Here is a 21,685-nt window from a genome sequence, read left to right on the forward strand (position 1 = left end):
AAGAAAAAGAAGAAGATTGGCAACAGTTGTTAGGTCAGGTGGCAATCTTTAAAAAAAAAAGAAAATACATCATAGAGTCTCTGGCACATAGTTGGTTCTCAGAAAGTAGTAGTCTTTACATGTATATTTATAGATATCAGCATCTTTATCCATCTATTTATCCACGTGCCTCTGTTGTAGTGCTAGAATATGTTATAAAAGGAGGAAGTGGGCAACTGGCTGAAAACAAAATGATCAGAAAATAACACTCTGGCAACTCTTTTTCTAAGGTGAAAAATAGAAACTATGACTTTCTTCTCTCCATGCACTCCCACAAAGACTCAGCCCACCCATGTGAAATCAGAAAAGGTCTCACATATTGTCCATGAGGAGACATCTGGTGAAAGCAGGAAGACAATTTTGTGGGCCATGGTTTTTCCAGAGATAGAAAGTGGAGCCTATCATACTACAGGCACTAAGACAGTGACCTCAGCAAGGAGCACGAGTCAGAAACTGTCTCTCTTTTGTAGATATCCCAGATGAAGCTACAGCAATACCAAGGCAAAGGAGATGGCAACATGAGAAAGCCTTTTATAATAGCTAATGTTTAAAAAAAAATCTCTCAAATGTATGGATACAATTGTGATTCCACAATACTTCCAAATATGTGTGTAGCATGTCCTCCAACATAAATATATCAGTTAAGTTTGAACAAGAAAAAACACAAACTACTCAAGTAATCCAAGAAGGAAGAGATCTAATACAATGTATTAGAAATGGAAAACCATTGAGTTTGTTGGAAGAGTAAAGTTCTGGAAAAGCCACCATAATGCTCAGGTTCACTGCCAGTTTTCTGAGACTCAGACAATTTCAAGAAATGTAAGGATCCTCTATAAATGTTTTTAGCTGCCTGTAGCTCCAAGGAAGATAATTTTCAGGGGAATTTTCAGAGGCTATTGCAAGGCTTCACATCTGCTGAAGCTCACATATATCTCAATGTTGATCTAGGAGCAAGGCTTTCCATTTCTCACATGAGTGCTTTTCATTGGTAAATCTAGGCCATAATCCTGTTTGCAAGAGAAACAGAGAATACTGTGATTCAGGAATGGTGCTAAATTACCAGCAATCAGAGTTAATAATGGGAAATAACTTTTATACTAATCCAGGTAAGGGCATGCTAACTGAAACAAAGACATTTATAAAAGTTTTAGCCTGTTTCTTTTCTATTTTGTCAAAGAAGAATAGAATTTATTTATACTCACACGTGTATTTTCAGAATATTTATTTAAACTGTTATTTAAATATATATTTATATGTGAAATATATGTGAGTAATAAGCAAATAGAAATCCTAGTTCCAGTCATCAAAATTAGGTTAGTCTTTTCAACAAATAGTGCTGGGAAAACAGGATTTCCAATGCAAAAGAATGAAATTGAACCCCTACCTCACACCATATACAAACATTAACTCAAAATAGATCATAGACCTAAATGTAATAACTAACCTATAAAACTCTCAAAAGGACACAAAAGAGTAAATCTCCATGATTTTGGATTAGGCAATAATGATCTCTTAAATATGACGTCAAAAGCACAAGCAACAAAAGCAAAATTAGATAAATTCACCTTCATCAAATCAAAAACTTTTGATTTCAAAAGGCGGCACCGATAAAGTAAAATGACCACTCAAAGTATGGAAGAAAATATTTGTAAATCTTATATCTGATAAGGAACTTTTTTCCAGAATAAACAAAGAACTCTTACAACTCAACAATAAAAAAGTAAATGACCTAATTTAAAAATGGGCAAAAGATTTGAACAAACATTATCTTCAAAGAGGATAAACAAATTAAAAGATATATACATGAAAAGAGGCCCAATATCATTAGTCATCAGGGAAATATAAATCAAAACCACAATGAAATATCACCTCACACCCATTAGGATGGTTAAACAAAATAGATAATACAAAGTGTTGGTTAGGACATGGAGAAATAGGAACCCTGATATATTGCTTATGGGGTTGTAAAATTGTGCAACCACTTTGGAAAACAGTTGGACATTTTCTCAAAAAGTTGAACATAGAGTTATCATGTGACACAGCAACTCCACTCCTAGATATATACCCAAGACAATCGAAAACATATGTCCATACAAAATGTTTATGGCAGCATTATTCATAATAGCCAAACTGTGAAAATAAACTAAATTCAATCAACTGATGAATGGATAAACAAATATGATCTATCCATAGAGTCCTATTCATCCATAAATAGACTAGGTATTACATGCTACAACATGGATGAATCTTGAAAATATCATTGTAAGTGAATGAAACTAGATGAAAAAGGTCACATATTGTATGATTGCATTTATATGAAATGTAGAGAACAGGCAAATCCATAAAGACAGAAAGCAGATGATTATTTATAAGGACTGAGTTAAAGGAGGAATGCGTAATGATTGCTGTGGCGTTTCTTTTGGGGTGATCAAATCTTCTAAAATTAGATAGTGGTGAATATGCTAAAGACTACTGAATTGTACACTTTAATTTTATGCTATGTGAATTATATCTCAAAAAAACTGTTATTTGATAAGCAGTAGAGCTGAAATCTGAAAAAAAAAACAAACAAAAGCAAAAACCTGAAAATAGAGTGCTATCCTTTGAGCCCCTTATGTTGACAAATACTTAGAAGTATACTAAGTTATAAAATACAAAAAGAACTATAAAACAATGAAATGAGATTTTTTTTTATTCACAGGTGTATAAAAAGAGAGGGATTTGGAGTGGTTTATAAATTAGATTATAAATTACTAGATGGCAATGAGCGTTTGTTTTGTATTATGGTGAACATGTGTCAGTCCTAGTATATGATGGGTGCCCAATACATGCTTCTAATGATGCTTCTTTCTCAATTTCCTGCCAGTACTGTGATATTGTAAATTGTGAATGGGTAATGCTAATACTTTGGACTCAGAGAAATTAAAGAATCTGGACATATACTCTGATCTTTAAAAGTCTGTTATATGTACATCACCATAAAATAAAGGTAATAAAATGTGCAATTTAAAATGCTAAAAGAATTATTAAATATTGTTAAATTACAAGAAATTTGGGGAAAATATGTTTTTGTATATATTATGTTTCAGTTGAAGCAAAGAAAATTATTTCTAGAACCAGTTATATCATTCTAATCTGCAACAGTAGCATAAAGGTAACTAATTTTACCAGGAGAGAATAACATTGAATTATTCAAGAGAAATACTTAATTTTTCTTCACAACAATAGCAACTAAGAAAACAAAAATAATGAATCAGCATATTTGGGTTTTAGATATCTACATAAAGATAAACATTGGGTACATTTAAATTTCAAATAAAATCTATGATTTTCCTGGCGTTGGCCCTCTAGCAAAATGTTATTTTTCTCATATGCCAGTCATAAATGCCTTCATTACTGGCGATATTTTCCCTTTCATAGATGTTAATTTAAAAAGAATATTCATTACAGTAGATAGAATAATTTGTGAATGGATCACCCTAGCATTCTATACAATCACTACTTTTTTTCTTTGCATTATCTGTACTCATGCCTCATTTTCATTCTCTCTCTGAAATTCATTTTTAAGTTCTTACTTCTTGTATCCTATGATCCCATCTGGCCACCTCTTGCCATTTTACATGATTCTTGTTCTTTTTACATAACACTCATACTCTTAGATATCACTTTTAGTCATTTGCTTTGTTTTATAAATCTGCTTGTTAGACATGACGATGCTTTTCTTCTCACCCAACTTTAAGTTTTTTTAAAGCACTAATTTACGCAAATGAAAAACCTATGGCCAGTCTGAAGTTAGACCCGTTAAAAAAGGTTGCTAGAAGCAGATTTCTTTCACCTACCAGTGTTATTTTAATTTTTACCTCTCCACAGGGCTTCTCCACAGGAATCTTAATCATCTCTCCAGCCCGTAGGGTTTGGGATTTACTACACTGATGACATCCTCTTTGGATCTGGTTGTTGAGAATTAACGAATATCCTAAGTGCCTTGGTATGACAACCAATGTGTCAGAGGTTGGGAAGTAATCTCCCCAAAGTCCCCGGGGCCTGCTACCTCAGTGTTCTTAAAGTGCCAGCAGCCTATGTCGTGTTAACATATTCCCTCCAAAGTGAAAGATAAGTTGCTACACCTTGCACCCTCCCGCCATTGAGAAAAAGGCCCCTTTAGATTCTGCAGGCAACAACATTGCCACCCCTCCCTCAGCCTATACCTGTTGACCCCATGGGGAGTTTCTTATAACCAATTGTATGAGAAAGAAAAATTTCAAGGGTGGTTTACACATAAAAAGAGATTTGCGACCAGTCAGAACTACACAACGATAGTATAACGACACTCAATTGGGGTCCTGGAAGACAGAAGAAAAGAGAAACCTTCCTGGTGGGCAAAATCTTGAGCAGTACATTTAGTGTTTCACTTTACTGGTAATGGAGATGACCAGATATATGGATGTATACCGATTAATAGATAATCTCAATGGATTTACCGAGTAGTGATGAACGTGGAAGAACATGACAGGAGCATTAGCGACAAGGAATTCAGAGAAGGAGGTAAATGAAAAATCAGCAGAAGAGGACCTCCCAGGTCATTACTTAGTGTGAGGATATTTGTATCCCCTATATACACTGCCTCACCAAAGGGCACACACTGCAGAGGAGACTCAAAATAATCAAGTAGTCAAGATGACCGGACCTGTAGGTGTTAATAATCTCTTTCAACAGCCGCTCCAGTGTTTACTCAATGAATTCAAGACAGTTCAGATGGAAGTTACACAAAAGTTGAATCATATGGGTGTACGCTGTCCAAGGCTAATCTGGCCAGTGAACACTACTGCTGAGTACCCAGTCTGTCAAGGGCTCAGGCAAAAGCTGAGTGTCCAGTCTGGCACCATTCCCTAGGACCACCCAGTCACTTGGTGGCATATCGATACATTGAATTTCTATATCTTACTAAGAGTGGCAATTTGAGCTCTGTGGAACAGTCACTGTGGATATGAATTTTGCTTCCCAGTCACATAAACTTTTGCCAGCAGCAAAAGTTTTCTTTGGCTTTGAACTTCCCGTCATAGGATCCCAAACATTGTTTCTGACCAAGGAACTCATTTACTGTGCTATAAAGTGAGGGAATAAACTAATACCCATGGGATTCACTAGTCTTACCGGTTATCTGATCACCTAGAAGTATAATGAGAACACATGGGTCTGGAACTAAGGGAATAAGTAGGTCCGGCTTGTCTCATTACTAATGTCCCAATTCCTGTCCTACCAACTTTGGCTTCCTTGTTCTTCAGGGAGGAATGCTTCTACCATTGGACAAAATGAAGTTTCTGTAAAACTGGAAGTTGAGATTGCCAGTGAGCCAACAGGCAAAGAAAGGGTTTACTGAACAATTGGGAGTAAATGGTCTTGGTTATTAAGGAAAAATAAGGTCACTGCTACACAGTAGGGTCACAGAAGTAGGACGGATTCTCTGGGAAACTCTTAGTGCTTCCATCTATGTTGGAGACATTAACAGAGGACTACAGCAACCAAATGGCAGTGGGACCACTAAGAGTAGGGCATGCCACCAGGTAAAGAACTACAAGCAGCTACAGTGCCAACTGAGAACAAAGGTGACATAGAAGAGTTACTAGAAAAAGGAAGTTATTAATATTAATTATTGGCTCCAATCCAGGTGCAGAAATCCCTATAGTGCCCAGGCATACTTTCTTGTTTGATTTGCTATGCATATATTTGTGTGTATTAACCTATATTCCTTTCTCCTACTATTTTATATAAAATATTTGGTGGTGGATAACTTTATAATTTATTGTTTAGGTTAAAGTTTATCAAAAAAAGCGTTGTGACCAAACTAGAAAGATAAGGAACAACACCCTGGTTTGGATAAAGTAACTGATGGAATTTGGGATCTTTGCTTAATAGGGAGAGCACACTTGTATTTAAATAAGAAATGATTGCTATATGTTAGATTTAAGAATATTGTTATTTTTATTGTTGTTTTTAAATGTAAATACAGGTAGAAGGGTCTATGTGGATGCTGAATGGTCAAAGGAGTGACTGTGTTGCATATAAGATTGGCACCTGAGCTAACATCTGTTGCCAATCTTTCTTATTCTTTCTTCTTCTTCTTCTCCCCAAAGCCCCCCAGCACATAGCTGTATATTCTAGTTGTGGGTCCTTCTAGTTGTGGCATGTGGGACGCTGCCTCAGCGTGGCCTGATGAGCAGTGCCATGTCCGTGCCCAGGATCCGAACTGGTGAACCCTGGGCTGCCAAAGTGGAGTGCTCCTCACCATCGCCTGATGAGCAGTGCCATGTGTGCACCCAGGATCCGAATCGGCAAAGCCCTGGGTGGCCGAAGCAGAGCTGGTGAGCTTAACCACTTGGCCACGGGGCCGACCCGCATATAATTTTTTGAGAGTAACCAGCATGCACCTTTATTCCTTTTTATTGCTGTCTTCATATCACAGTGACTGGAAGTCTAGGAAATATATTTCCCAGAATCCCTTGCCAGCAGGTTTCTGGTTTAGAGGCCATCAAGCAGAGGCCACAAAGTTTGAAAGAAGCAGAAACCATCATTCTTCATTCAGTAAGGAGACCTCATGGGCTTCAACAAATGTGATGCTTTACAACCCCTTCACATCCTCTGGAAATTGTTCGGCTGGTGCAGTGGTGAGCTGAGATCGTAAATGGAAGCTTCCTGTGATTCCTGAGACTTCCTCATCCTCTCACGGCTGGTGATAAAGCCGAGGAACAGCCAGTGCTGTCCACAATCACTGCCCCTCCAGATCTTCCTATGTATTTTTGTCACTAGTTCACTGCATTAAATTTCTTCCTGCTTGAAATACCACAGCAGTTTCTTTACATTTTATTGAACCCTGACTGATACCATGAAATTGCTAAAGCAATCCTGAAAATTTGAGATTTGGCAACCTTGCTTGTTTTGACCTAAACTTTTTTAATGAAAAATTGATCACCTCTTACCACACTGGGAAAAAGCCTTAAACAGGCTTTACAGGATAAGAAATGAGAGAACACTGTTGATTTAGAGGAAGGACATCAAAAATCTATGATACTCTATAATGTAAATATATTGAGCTAACATTGGTGAAGGCTTACCTTGAGCTAGGCTCATATCTTATCTCGTTTAATCCCCACAACGACTCCATGAGGCAGGCATGATTATGACCCCTCTTTTAAAGATGTGAAAACAGAGGCTCAAAGAGGTAACTTGCCTGGCATGAATAGCTTGAAAATGGCAGACTGCGCTTGGATCCAGGCATTCTGACTCCAGAGACCTTACTCATAAGCTTTGTAACGTAATAAATAAAGGTTAATTCAAAATGCGTAGTCAATAAAAGTGGTTAAAATAAATGATGTAGATGGGCATAGGTTTTTATATAAATTACAGTGTTTTCAGAGGCCGCCTGTGTGACATGAATATGCTCCTTTCCCTGTCTATCTTTCGGTGGCCCCCAACTTCACTGCTATTCTGGTACTGGCTGTTTGAGAAAAATACTCATGATGGCTATGTTAATAGCTAACATTATTGAGCAGATCTTGGCCAGGCACTGTACCAAACACTTCAAAAATGTATTTCATCCAATCCTCCCCAGAATCTTATTATTGCCCACATTTTACAGACTGGAAAGTTGAGGCCTAGGGAATTAAGTGATTTTCCCATGTAGGTGACAGTATAAATAATAACCTAGCCTACTCGCTGCAAAGCCTGGCACTTAGCCACCAGCTTCCTGTCATGTTTAGGAAGCTGTCACTATGAAGGAAATGCATTCGTGTTCCTTAGAGAGAGACTTGACATCTTGAAGGCATTGGAGAAATTCAAATTTAAACTTCTCTCTCTCGTTTTCTTCTCTCTATAAATACCTCTGTGAAAATAAACTCATGCCCAGGACCTAAATTAAACTAAAGTGGCAAAGAAAATGAGGACATTAGCTTGAAAGAAAATCTACTTTCTGCTTTGTGGATAGTGGATTTTTATGGGGCTCTGCTTCTCAAGGAGAAATCTGGATTTATTTCCTGCAGGTGGAATCTTTTATTCTCTTAGTTTAAAAGAAAATGGAACCAACCAGGAGAAGGAAAGCCTGCATACATGTAAGGCAGAGTTTTGCAGATACTTTGACATTTGAAGCAACCAGAAGGCATTTATTTGCCTTTTCATGACTATCTTTCTCAAGTGACATGAACACCTATTTTGGGCTGGTGAGAGGAGGGAACCTGGATCCAAGCCCTTTGAGGTTTCAGGCTCCAGAACTCCAAGAGGAAAAGAGGATTAATAAAGCATACTGGTGTCAGCAGGCTGACACACCACACGTCACCCTGTGCTTCAGTTTGATCTGCGTTAAACACATCAGCTGGAGAACAGCCTTGTATCCAACAGCTGCCAGTCTTAATGTGATCCAGATTCCACCTTTAGAATACCTCTGAAAATTATATTGCTTCTCTCAGAGGCAGTCATCTGCCAGGTGCCTCGTTATATGTTCTCATAGCACCCTATTAAACTTCATGGCACTTACCACGACTGTAATATATTTGTAAAATTATTCTTTTTATATTTGCCTTCCTCTTTGGCCTGGAGATTACATTATATTGTAGACTAAAGAAGTTGGCTTAGTTGTAATTGTTGTCAATTAACAATCAAAGGCTATAGCCACATGATTAAAATAATATGGAGGAGCACTTTTTTAGGAGATAAATTGGTGAATGTAGTTTTATGTTTTAGAACTTTGGTGGCTATACCACAGAGCAGGAAAATAAAAAACCTCAGATTTAGAGCAGACTTGTCAATAATTCTAATTCTGTTACACGAATATTTGGGGTGGGAGCTGTCAAACCATTTGGTTAAATATAAACTTAGTTTGGAGACACTTACAACATGTAGATTCAGTTATTATGTAAAGAATCAAGAATTTTAGGGGCCGGCCCTGTGGCGGAGTGGTTAAGTTAGCATGCTCCGCTTCAGCGATTCAGGGTTTCGCTGGTTCGGATCCTGGGCGTGGACATGGCACCACTTGTCAGGCCACGTTGAGGCAGCGTCCCACATGCCACAACTGGAAGGACCCACAACTAAAATATACAACTATGTATGGTGTGTGGGGGGGGGGGGTTGGAGAGAAAAAGCAGAAAGAAAAAAGAGATTAGCAACAGCTGTTAGCTCAGGTGCCAATCTTAAAAAAAAAAAAGAATTTTAGGTGTGGCAGCAACGCAAATCATAGTCAAATATCCTAATTTTACAAGTGAAGAAGGTGGGTGCTCAAAGTCACACAGTTATTTAGTCTCAAAACTGAAATTAAAGGTAGGTGTATTCTTTTTTTAAATTTTTTTTTTTTGAGGAAGATTAGCCCTGAGCTAACATCTGCCACCAATCCTCTTCTTTTTGCTGACGAAGACTGGCCCTGAGCTAACATCCGTGCCCACCCTCCTCTACTTTATATGCGGGACGCCTACCCCAGCATGGGTTGCCAAGCAGTGCCATGTCCACACCCAAGATCTGAAGCGGTGAACCCCAGGCCACCAGAGTGGAACGTGCACACTTAACTGCTGTGCCACCGGGCTGGTCCAATAGGTGTATTCTTATCGACATCAGTACCCTTTCCAATAAATGGAAGACATTACTAAGTTCCATAAATCTATATCAGCCAGTGAGTGCCCTCTGTTCTAAGCAATAGAAATGGACTCTGGTTAATTTCAGTAGAAATGAAACTTACAGAATAATTTCAGCAATTGTAAAATGAAATCACTATGAATTAGGTTTCAATTGGGTCCACCAAGAGGTAGCCCTTGGTCAGAATTCCACTGACTTTCTGACTGCAATAAACTCTCCTTCTTACTGGCTGACTGCAGTGGCAATATGGGACACTGGGGATTAACTGGACTCCATGTACCATTCCCTGAAGGTCTGGGCAAGTTATGTAGGTAACTAGTCACAAGACACTTGAGGGAAGCAAATAGTTAGACCCATTCAACTGACTGAGCTAGCACCCTGAATGGGAATCTCTGGGAAGTGTGCTCATATCGATGTCTTCATCCCAATTTCAAATTATATTATTCCCTCTTTTCTTGAGCACTCTTAGATGTATTTTCATACATATTCCCACACATTTACAGACATAAATATCAAAGTTTTGAAATTCTTTGAGCTGTAGGAACCATGTTGATAGATGGTTCTAATGGGAAACCTAGAGACCTTGAGGACGGATCGTTGGATATGAAAGAAATTGGCTTAAGTGTCTATGTAACACTCTCATGCAAGGCAGTTCCAGTGTTTAAAGCAAATGGGAAGGGGTTTCTTCGTATGGCAAGAGAAGTTGAGTGGGACTGGGGAATTGAGCGTATTTTAAGTCCTCCAGAATTTCACCCATATAATCGTCCCTATTGTGTCTTCACTCTTTCTCAACAAATGCCATAATTTGTGAGCCAGAAATGAACCTTATGTAATTTAAAATTTTCTAGAAGCCACATTTTAAAAAGTAAAAATAAACAGATGAAATTAATTTTTAAGTTTTATTTAACCCAATATACCCAAAATATTATCATTTCAACAGGTAGACAGTATAAAAATTAATAATGAGATATTTTACATTCTTATTTTTTTAAGCACTAAGTCTTTAATATCCAGGCTTTGCTTGGCCATATGGAGCTAGTGGCTATCATAATGGACAGCACAAGTTTTATTCTCTTCCTCTTTCATTATTCTTTCCAGTATGACTATAAGTACCCACCCCACCCTACAGTCTTGCATTCTTCACGCCTTGCATACCTTCATTGCCAGATTTCCACCTGTCGATAGTAACAGATTTTCATTCCCCTTCAGCACTTTTTAGGCCATAACTAATCCAAAAATCCTCATTTCTCTAAGCATCTGCCGTGTACAGTCTATTCCCAAATACCAATTTCTTTACCAGAGATTTTATCATAAGCAACATCACCACTCTGGAGAACTTAAGAAGAAATGATCTTCCTGAATGAGTAATGATTAGTTCGAGAATGTATAGGAAAGCTGAAGAATCAGTCTCAGATAAGCAGACACTAAAAGGTTAGGAATAAGGCAATAGAGTCAAATTCATGCCAAGGATACCACTCTTGCTGCCTCTGCAAGATTCATAGTGGCACGCTAAACGCTTCAACTGTACCTGCATCTTCGCAGATTTGAGGTCGGAGCTGAAGACTTTCTGTGGTCCAACATCACGAGCTGGTGTGCTAGGGGATCAAAGAATGGTGATATCTGGATCCTAGAGCTTCTGTAGGAGTAGACAGAACTCTCTCTTCGCTTGAAACAAGGGAATTCTTCCCAAATAAAATGAGTGGTAGGATAATAGATGGCAGAATAATCAGCAGTAGGATGAAGAAGTCAATTGTCCCCATGAAAACATCCAAGAAATAAATACAGCGGAATCAGTGCATTTTCTTATTTATGGCAAATAAATTTATGGACTGTCATAGGTGTGCTCAATAAAAACTAAGGGCTCCCTAACTTCTTCAAAGTGAGAGTTTATTATATTTTGTGATAAAATTTATGTTGATAAATATTTTAAATTTCAAAAAATAGTATTTATGGTTTTAATAAGTCAAATAAAAAAATGTCATAGTCCTTCCCAAGATAACCAGTGTTAATAGTTTGAAGGGGATTTTTTTATGCCAGGAGTGAAATTTTAGATGTTTCTCTGACTGAATTATTTTGAAGTGATAAAGCAAAGCCTCCATCAACTCTTTCTACTTTTAATTTTGATGTTGTCAGAGTCTTAAAGTCCATAAGAAAAGGAATCATTTGGTTGTGAGAACAGCTTTAAAATAAGCATGAAAAATCTTTGTTACAGTATCAAGGGAGTAGTATTCATCATTTGTTTTTAATAGAACAGGAAGACAGTCACAGAACTCACCATTCACATTAATTTCAATGTCACTATACTAGGACTTAAAATGCGTTTTTCTTTCCATTTGTCACGTCATCAGTTTCAAAGGTTAGAAAAATGATATATACTATGCGCCAATCTTTCCCACGTTTCATTTTCTCTATGTAATGAAATGTGAAAACGGCAAGACAGTGAACTCTGTGGGATCAAGGGACTGTGTGAAACCTCATCACAGCCAACCAATAATACTTCTTAATCAACAGGAATGTATGCAGGACGCAGAACAGCTGAATTGTGATCCAGAGGTTGGCAGACACATAGCAACGGAAATAGGGAAATTTAAAAATGAGCTGTAATCTAATTTTGATTGATTCTAAATGGAGAATGACACAAGGAAATTCAGGTGCTGAATACTGTAGATTTGCGGTCTTTTTCTTAATTTTCCAGTTGATGCTGCAGTACAGATTTTGGGCTAATCAAAAACATTTGTTGATAACTAACAGAGTTTATGATTAGGACAATATTCCACAGGCATAATATAAAGATAAGTCCAACATTACAAAAAAAATCAGCTGTGATTTTATTTGTTCTATTTTTTCCCTCCATAATTAGCATTTTTATTAAGTGCCTACTATGAGCACCTATTGAACACATAATATTAAGCCATATAACTAGGTAATTAATTCAACTTCCTTATAATGATTTGAAATACCAATTCTGTAAATGTGTCCCAGCTGATTATATTGGAAGCAATTTGGTGTAATCAGCCAGCTAAGTAACTTATCTCCACCTGCATATTGCTGCTGTCTTCATCCCGCATCAGGCACTAGCGCCGAAATGAGCTGTGGTTCCAGGTGCTTTGGTACTGATGCCCCTACCTAGTCACTTCTAGAACACTTTGCTCCATTAGACACTGAGGAGCAGCTTAAACAGCAGAGGAACCAACTCTATCGAGGGGCTTTATTTCCCAGAGTACCGTGCATGCCAGGAGTTAGGAAAAAATCAACAGAGATGGACCTGCCTCACATTTTTCAAGCAGAACGTCCTCGGCAGTGAGAAGTCACAATGAGGATGGCTGAATGAGTCACAGCGTCTAAGGGGAAATGGAAAAGCAACCTATCGCTAGCATATCTGATTCAGCTTTCTAGCTTCTACCATATTCCCACCTCTCATAGCACATGCTCAGCTCCCAATTTAATACCTTCATTGTAAACACGAACCCAGAGTACTGAAAACTTCATTTCTATTTTCTATCTCAGGGTTCTGCCAAATCTTATGGCTCTATACAACTGTATACATATTATGAGGGAGTTCAGAAGTTCATATAAACTGACTTTTTAAAGCAAATCTTACCAAGAATATTAAATGCTATATTGCATAATACAATCAAAAACATTCTACTCAAAAACATTCCTCATTGCTCCCTGTAACACCCCTGATACTTTCTGTATATCTTCTTCTATAGTGTCTATATCATTCTGGGTTTTGTTTTTTGTTTATTCACCAAATATTTATTGAGAATTTACTATATTCCAGGAACTATTCCAGTAGCAGTGACTAGAGCATGAACAAGGGCACGTAACATCCCCAGCATCACGAAGCTTAAATTCCAGAGCAGGGAGGCAGACCATAAATGAACAAATAAGAAAAATGTAAAATATCAGAGATGACAAATTCTATGGAGCAAAATAAATCAAGTTAGGGGGTAAGGGATATTGAAGGTATATTTTTAAATAGGATGGTTAGAGAAAGCCTTGCCAAGAAGATAACATTTGAGTTAAGACCTGAAAGAAAAGAAAGATCAAACTTTGTGGACGTCATAATTAAGCTATTAATACGGATATGGGGTTGTGTGGCTAGAGGTGAACTACATAAAATGCATTCGTGTGGGTCTCATAGAAATTGATATAATAACCGCAATGCTGTTGTAGTGCTTTTGACAGAAGTATTCCAGTTTACTCTTAGAAGCAGCTTCGCTACAGTGCCTGTAAACTATCAATCAAATAACAATGGAAAGTTTGAATTAAAACTGTGAAATAAGAGTGTAAAAGAATGTACAATATGCTGTATTCAAAACTGTAACCAAAATATAGTGTTGGAAGTTAACCAAGCAGAAGGTAGCAACTTTTAAAGGTAATGTTATATGATAGTTTGAAATATACGTGCAATGTAATGTTATGAGACAGGTTAGTCCTCATTAATATAAATCTACCACTAGAATTTTTAGAGACAATTTTCTTAGCTGGAGAAGAGACTAGGCACCTGCAATGAATAATAAGCTTACAGGTAGAAGGCTGACACGTAGCTTGGATAAGAGTGAATCTTGTGTATTGATCATTATTTAGAGCCTAATACCAAAAACATGAAAATCAGGGACTTGATAATGCTTCTTTTTATTGAGATAATTTAAAACTTACATTAATAGATATTAATTCCTTTCCTCATTTTTTTAAAAATTTGGACAGGCTTTCATTTTATATTTAAAAGCTAAATGTGTCCAAGACACAAATTTTGATTTGATCCTATCATACATACAAATTAATGTATCAAACTCATAAAAGAAGTCACAGAGTAGTTCACTAGGTCCTATGAATAATTAATGTCTACGATAAAAAAATAGACTATTCTAGTGATTTATTTAGTTTTCTAAATATTGAAGATATTCAAAAGATAGCTCAATGTGTTTTTCTTTGGATTCATTTTATTTTTATCATTATCCTACAAAATACCTTGTAATCCAGCTACCACCGTTGGTACAATTCCCTAGGCATAAACTCAATTTAGCTTTGAAAATGTTAATCACACATTCTTTGAATAGACACAGGATGCCTGAACATTAATTAACTTAAAGTTAGATTAGTTGATGAAAAAGTTTAATTTAACGTTAACTTTATTAGTGATGAGATGCTATAAAAAGTATATTCATATATTCAATGAGCAGAATCTTTAGTAGAGAGAAAAGATCCTTTCTGCCACAGCAGATTTATTGTCACTATAAATATTTTACAAATTCAGTCTCCAAAAAGAAGTAGCAATGACTTAGTTACTTATCTTCCCGATGCTCTCCTAGAAACCACGTAAAGTATCAAGGAGAATGGAGGGGAGGAAGGGGGAATTCACACGCTATATGTTCTGTAAAACCAGGAAACGCAGAAATTCTAGAAACTGCATGTACATATGACAAAAGCGTATGAGACCTATGGAATCTGCAGGACCAGCTGCTGGGCAGAGGCAGTCAGGCACAGATGGGGAGTTCTGACTGGCGAGTATCGGACATTGATAGGAAACCATCTCAGAAGGGGAGAGCCCTACACGGAGTAAGAATTTAAAACCTTAATTAAAAAAATTCCCAAAGTAACGGTTCAGTAGAAAATAAAGTCTGTATTTAGATATAAAGAAAATGAAAATGAGAACTTGTGCGACATAGCCAAACATATGCTCAGAGGTACAGCCACGTGCTTCAAAGAGGGCATTTTCTTAAAAACAAAGAAGAATAAGGAATGAATAGTCAAAGACTAGAGAAGGGACAAAAATAGTTTACACACAGTAAGAGAATGGAAGTAAATGGGATCAAAGCAAAAAACTGGTAATTTATAAACCGTTAGGAGAGAAACATTAATTCATAAGTAAGTCCAAAAACTGCGACTTTTGGAGCTTTTTTAAATTGTTTTCTGCATGTGTGTGGAGGGTGGGGATAGGGGAGGAGGTATGGTAAAATAGAATATAAACTCCCTGACAAACGTAATAAAGGAAAAAATAATTTTAGACATAAAATAGGATATAAAATAAGAAATATTAATTAGTTTTAAGAGACTACTTTCCATAGGCCTACTAATAAATTTGAAAATATTATCGAAATAGGTAAGTTGTTGAAAAATTACCAATATTGACTCAAGAAGTAAAAAAGTAAATTCTAAACACACTAATTACTATGAATAAAATGAAAATATATTGTTAAATTTATTAAAGAATTTATTAAATTCATTAAAGAATTCTTCCCAACAGTATGGTGATTCCTCAAAAAATTAAAAATAGAACTACCATATGATCCAGCTATTCCACTTCTGAGTATTTTTCTGAAGAACACAGAAACACTAATTCAAAAAGATATTTGCACTCCTACGTTCATCACAGCATTACTCACAGTAGCCAAGACTTGGAAGCAACCTAAGTGCCCATCAACGGATGAATGGATAAAGAAGATGTTGTATATATATATATACAATGGAATACTACTCAGCCCTAAAAAGATGAAATCTTGTCATTTGTGACAACATGGATGGACCTTAAGGGTATTATGCTAAGGGAAATATGTCAGACAGAGAAAGACAAATACTGCATCATTTCACTCATATGTGAAAGATAAACAAACACACACATAGATAAGGAGAACAGATTAATGGTTACCAGAGGGGAATGGGGGAGGGGGAAGGGCAAAAGGGGTAAAGGGCACATGTGTACCATGACAGATGGGAGCTAGATTTTGGTGGTGAACATGATGCAGTCTATACAGAAATTGAAGTACAATGACGTACACCTGAGATTTATATGTTATAAACCAACGTAACCTCATTTAAAAAAAGAAAAAAATGTTTAGGATGAAAAAAAAGAATTGTTCTCTTAATGGTTTTATTACAGGTGCAACTAATGTTATAGAAACTACCACAAGATATAAAAGTGGAAAGTTTTTTTCTATCATTTTCAAAGTTAAAATATTTCTGAGATAAAACATATTAAAGATCTCTCTCATTTTATGCAAACCTGCTTATGAATATGTAGAATGAAAAAACAACTTTTGGAATTGCTTAAAAAATCACAATAAATTAATAACCCTCTACAACCACACAGTTATTCACAGAAATTGATGGATACATTAATATTAGGAAATATGTTGATATCATATCATCAATGTGTTATGGAAAAAAAGTACAACCATTTCAACAAATAACCAAAAAAGTTATAGCTGATGAACTAGGAGGAAAATGAGGCAAATGTGGCATCAGAGAAACTTAGAGAAAAAAACGTCAATATCGGGTTGGGTGTTGCTGGTACTGAGAGTTGGAATATGATAAAGATAGAAAGTCACTGCCTTCAGTAAGATGGACATCATTGTGACCTTGATAGATGGGGTTTCCATGGAATGGAGGAAGCGAAAGGGAGACGAGAGAAAGAACACAGAGGAAGTATAGGTGATCTTGTGGTGTTCAGCTGTGAAGTCAACACCACATAAATAATTAGATTTTGTGGCAAACCAATTTCCATAATACCAACTTTAGAACAACTAGAAGTCAGAAAACTGTACACCCAAATAGTGATTCTTTTATTTATAAAATTCATTAATCTTTCTTTCGTTGACCAGTAGTGGAGCAGCTACTAGGTAGAAAGCATTGTACGAAAGGGTTGCAAGAAAAACCGAATTCTATTCTATTCATGAGGAGTCTGTATTCTAGTTTTGGAAATTAAGATAATTAAAATACAGAATAGGTTTAGGGCTATAATAAATTTTTGTCCCGGCAAAAAACACACTGCTGCAGACTATTTCCCATAATTGTTTCTTGCAGGCCGTAGCTTAAAGCATATACCAGCACAATGCACACCAATACTTTTTAAATTGCATTGTGTATAGAAAATAAAGGTAGGGATATTTAAATATGTTATATCATAATAATTAATGTGTAATGTCTCTAAACAAAAGGCAGTTGCTTGGGTGCTTCAGGCAGTAATAAAATGAAACTGTAAATCTTTCACAGAAAACGTGAGTTATTCAGAATTTCTGTTTGGATATAAGTCTCATTCCCTCTCTAAATTGTGAACTAATTTTAGTAAAATATCTGGAGAGTACAAGTAAGTCAAAATCTTCAAGCAACAGGAAAAACAGAACTGGACTAGGGAAGCAAAAATTGCAAAAGTAAAGTTGGAGAAGGAAGTATTGAGCGTTCAGGTAATAGGGCCAAAACAACTTTTTGTTTGTTATTTAATTACAAACATGGATTTTGAAAATATTATTTATTGAGAACGTACCTTCTGTAAGGTACTATGACATGCAATGGGAGGAATATATAAAGGGGCAAAAACAGTTTGTTCAACTGCATTTTATAATCTCAAGTCTTCAGCATTTCTAGTAGTGCAGATCTCTGGGAGGAATTATCTCAGTTTCGGCTTATCTGCAAAACGTCTTTATTTTGTCCTTCTAAGGGATATTCTTGCTGCACATAAAATTCTGATTTCTTGTAGCACCTTAAAGATGTCATTCCATTTTCTTCATGTTTTTCTAAGGAGAAACCAGTCTACTTAATTCGTAAGTATCATTCCCCTAAAGGTAATATATCTTTTTCCCCCTCTTGCTACTTAAGACACTCTCTTTGTCTTTAATATTCATTTGTGCTTTGATTGTGTGTCCCTTTGTGGACTGTCTTTGTATTTATCCTGTGAGGGGTTATCTGAACTTCCTGTTATTCACCAAATTTGTGAAAAATTTCTCCAAATATTTTCTGCCCTATTCTCTGTCTCTTCTCTTCTAGAATTCCATTTACACGTATGTCAGACCACTTAGTATTTACCACAGTTCACTAAGAGTCTGTTCTTTTTTTTTTTTTTTACAGTTTTCCTCTATCTTCAGATGGGATAATTTCAATGGATCTACATTCAAGTTCACTGACACTTTCTTCTGTTGTCTCCAATCTGCTGTTAAGCCCATTCAACATATTTATAATAGCTCCTTTGAAGACCTTGTCTGCTGTTTCCAATATCTTGGCCATCTCAGGGGTTTTCTGTTGAGTACTTTTAAAAAAATTTCTTAACAGTGAATTACATTTTCCTGCTTCTTTGAAGTTTAGGACTTTTTATTCCACATTAGGCATTGTGGGGAGAAAGTGGTAGAAACTGTGCATTCTGGTATCTTCCTCCAAAAGTGTTTATTTTTGTTCTAACAGACAGTTAAATTACTGGTCATTCTCTTTGACCTTGAGTAGACCTGGTTTAATGCTTTGCTACATTGTTTTAAAATATGAAATGTACTGTTTTAAAGACTGATATTTCACTAAATCTAGCTGAGATACAGTTGAGAGCAACTATAACAACAACAAAAAACCCACAAATGAGTTGAAACAGTTTTACAAAGTAGATTCAAACAGAAAGAGAGAAAAGAAGAACGAAGACAAGCCTGCTGTCTTCCCGTTGCACATAGGACTGAATGCAATCTCTTGAAATTGAGATTCATCACCCTTTAGAGTCCCATCCCAGAGGAAATATCCAGTTTTCTCATCTCTGCTATATTCTACTAACACGCAGCAGTAGGATCCAACTCAGTTAGAGACTCAGAGCTTCTGCAAATGCTGTTTGCTACACCAAGAACACTCTTATGGTTAATATCTTCTAAACACTGCTCACATGCTACTCACAAAACTTGTTCTAATTCTATCAGACAAGGCTAGGTCCTGCATCCTGAGACCTTCCACAATACTTTTTTTTCACGTCTCTATTACAGATTTTATTTTACCATATCACTTTTCTACAGGAATTCTTCTTAAACATTTATTCATTTATTCAACAACAACTACTCTGTACATAAAACGTACCAGGCATTGGCCTGGGTGCTCAGGATGTACTGATGAAGACAATACAGATGACTTCTAGCCTCAGAGTGTAGTGGGTATTGTATCCAGATTTTATCTTGAGAAGCAGTACTGGACAGTGGTTAAGGGAATGAACTTTGGACTACTGGGCATTGTTTGAAGCCCACCTCTACCATTTGTGAGCTGTGTGTCCTTAAACAAGTTACTTAATTTCTCTGTGTCTCATTTTCACCATTTGTTAATTGTAGATAATATTTCATAGGTTTCTTGTGAGCAGTAAATAAGTTAAAATGTATAAAACATTTAGAATGGTGCCTGGCATATAAGAACTCAACAAATACGATATTATTATTTTTGTCTCTTAGACCTATAGTATGATGTCCAACACGTAGTAGGCACAGACCACATACTATTGAATGAAGGATTAAATGAATGAATGAATATTTCTGCTTCTGGATTGAAAAATATGTATCATATATTGAAGAAATTTTATATTGCTTCTCTCTTTTCTAGCTATGTTTCGTATAAGAAGTTCCGGCTAAAAATGTTACAAGTGGATTTCTTAACGCAATAATTTGCTAATCCAATAATGTATTTGCTCCTTCCCTACTGCTTCTTCGTTGGCTCATTCATTCCTTCGGCAAAACATTTGTGTGTTCTTCTTTATTAAAAACAAAATATGTGACAGCCCTTTTCCTCAGCAGTTTACAAGCTAGATGGGAAAGTGATATATGTTAATAACATACAAGAAAATGCAGCATGCAATGATTACGCTGAGGGAGTCAAATGAACCACACATTTGAAAGCATGTCCAAACTGCTTGGCATATGTTACTTTGAATTATATGGAATTTCCAACATTTTAATGGTTTTATTATTCAAATGACAATGTTCTGTGGTTCAAAATAATAGCAGATAATAAAATATACATTCCATGTATCAGAATAATATGTCCTTCAGAAGAGGGGAAATCTTTCAACCAGGCTGACCAAATAAAACTACAGAAAAGGAGGCAATTGGAAGAGATTTGAAGAAAAGCTAGCGCAGGGTCAAGTGATTCAAAGCAGTGATTCTCAAAATGTGGTCCCACAATTTTCGATGAGCATAGGAAATGATGACTGAAATACAGCTAACCTGAAAGGACACTGCTCAGGTATTTTTTTAATAGTTATTTCTTTTCATTTACTTTTTTTCTCATGGTATCCCACTTTCTGAAGCTGGAAAGGGAAGAGAAAAATCACTCGAGATAGGGTATGTCTAATGAAGTAAACATTCTTACAATTAGTTAAATTTTACACATCTAATAACTTTATAGATCTAATAATTTTAAACATCTAAGTCTATGTACTGTATGATATTTCCCCTGGGTAGTTTTTACTTGATATAGCTTCTAAAATTCCAAATGACTAAGCTAGTTTTCAGTTATCTATTGTGTAGCACTTAAATATTCTCCAAGTTACAAAAATTTTCATTTTTTTCTTAATCTACTTAGACATTCATTTAGTGAAACACAATGACGTGCGTTTCAAGGAGTCAGTTCTTTGTTCAAAATAATTCATTTAATGAAGAGAAGGATGCCAGACACTCACTACTTAAAGCTCTGCATAAAATTAAAAACACCGTGTGAATTTAAAAGAAGGATTTTCAGTAAAGTTTCATGCTTTAAAGTGAAGTAATTTGACTCTAATTAAAGATAGACTGTTGTTGATATTTCTCACTTGCAAGCTTGGGTTTATGCTTTTTTAAAGTGGAAATTTCAAATGATGTGTGTGTTATTTATGATAACTGCACTTAGCCGAGGGAGAATGTTGACTAGATTTGGTATTAATTTGTATGCCTTCAGTACTGATAATGTTATTTCAGTATCTTCACACAAGATGAAAATAAGCAAAATAACTACTCAGTTTTTGAACAAAATCTCATATTACTACTAAAGCAATGTGTTTTGTCTAAAGGACTTATTAAAAAATTACTTCAATATGCTAACTAACCTGGTCATTATTCTGTTACAAATATCAGTTGCATTCCTTAAACAATTATAAATACAAATGAATATATAAAGAGGCAATAGCATTTTCATGCTGTGGAATTGCCTCTGAACTGAGATTTAGGAGATCTCTGCTCATCACCTGGGAAATGAGAGATCTAAATTAGATAGCCTTTATCATCTCCAAACTTCCAGGATACTAATATTAGATCCACAAAGAATT

The 21,685-nt window shown here is 36.0% G+C and overlaps 1 long non-coding RNA gene across 2 annotated transcripts in view; it reads left to right on the forward strand.

The window, feature by feature from the left end:
* The window catches only part of LOC138921297 (uncharacterized), a 60,635-nt gene extending 39,174 nt beyond the window's left edge, over positions 1-21,461 (forward strand). Inside the window, exons 1-2 of one of the 2 annotated variants that reach the window (XR_011433777.1) lie at positions 18,071-18,200; positions 18,505-21,461. This is a non-coding gene — a long non-coding RNA (uncharacterized lncRNA). Of the gene's footprint in view, positions 1-18,070; positions 18,201-18,504 lie in introns of those variants that run through there. The other variant, XR_011433776.1, reaches the window with a different exon arrangement.
* The last annotated feature ends 224 nt before the right edge of the window (positions 21,462-21,685 follow it).

The sequence above is a fragment of the Equus caballus genome, chromosome 28, assembly GCF_041296265.1.
Source record: "Equus caballus isolate H_3958 breed thoroughbred chromosome 28, TB-T2T, whole genome shotgun sequence".
Classification (NCBI taxonomy): Eukaryota; Metazoa; Chordata; class Mammalia; order Perissodactyla; family Equidae; genus Equus; species Equus caballus.